We start from the raw sequence: 1,409 nt of genomic DNA, 5'->3' as shown, positions 1-1,409 counted from the left end.
AAGTGATACTGATATCAAATTGACCTGCTTTTGTTTTAATTTATATTATCATGTTTGCAACTCGTATCATGCATGCAACTGTAATAAATATAGACGTGATATAATTATGATAATACAGACGTACGGGAAAAGAATAAAGGAATTTAGATAAATAGCGGGAGAAGGAATGAATGTGTACGAGCGAAAATGGGAGAAAGAGTGGAGATAGAGAAAGAGAAATGTAAGGAAGGAAAAGGAGGAAAAAGAGAAATTTAGATAAAGGAAACCGATCGCATCGAGGCTAGCCCCCCCCCACCCCCCTCACCCCGCCCACTCGCTGCAGCCTGCCACACCCATTCTCCTCCTCTTCCTCTTCTTCTTCTTTATCCTCCTCCTCTTCCTCTTCTTCTTCTTCCTCATCCTCCTCTCCCTCCTCTTCTTCTTCTTCCTCATCCTCCTTATCATTCTCCTCCTCCTCTTCTTCTTCCTCTTCCTCCTTCTCCTCTTCTTCTTCTTCGTCCTCCTCCTCTTCTTCTTCTTCCTCCTCCTCCTCTTCTTCCTCTTCTTCCTCCTCCTCCTCCTCCTTATTCTTATTCTTTGTTCTTCTTCCTCTTCTTCCTCCTCTTCCTCTTCCTCGTCTTTCACCTCCTCCTCCTCTTCCTCATCTTCCTCCTCTTTCTCTTCTTCCTCCTCCTTCTAATCTTCTTCCAACTCCTCCTCCTTCTTTTCTTCTTCTTCTTCCCCCTCCTCCTTCTAATCTTCTTTTTCCAACTCCTCCTCTTCCTCTCCTCTTCCCTTCCTCCTCCTCTTCTTCTTCCTCCTCCTCCTCTTCTTTTTCTCCACTTCCTCCACCTCTTCTTCTTCCTCTTCCTACTCCTCCACCTCGTCTTTATCTTCCTCCTCCTTTTTCTCTTGCTCATTCTCTTCTTCTTCCTCTTCGTCCTCCTGGTAATGATAATGATAATAACAACAACAATAATAACATTAATGATAATGATGATGATAATAAGAACAATATCAAATTATGATAAAAGCAGTAGCAGTAGTAGTAGTAATAATGATAATAACAATAACAATAGTATTGAAAATGATAAAGATAATAATAATAATAATAATGATTATAACAACGATGACAACAATAATGATAATGATAATGATGAAAAATAATAACGATGATAATAATAATCATTCTTACTATTACTGTTATTATTATCATTATAGTGATGATATTAATGATGATAATGGCAATGATAATAGCAATACAGGTAAAAAGGATAATCATGATAAGGATAATAACAACAATGATGATAATAATCACCATAATAATAGCAATGATAATGATAATTAATCAACTTACACATAAACAAGATATATAAACTGTACTTTAAAATACAGAAATTATCCTTGAATCTTTTTTTTTTTTTTTTTTT

This window comes from Penaeus vannamei, chromosome 12, assembly GCF_042767895.1.
Source record: "Penaeus vannamei isolate JL-2024 chromosome 12, ASM4276789v1, whole genome shotgun sequence".
NCBI lineage: Eukaryota > Metazoa > Arthropoda > Malacostraca > Decapoda > Penaeidae > Penaeus > Penaeus vannamei.
This window is presented reverse-complemented; position numbering follows the sequence as displayed.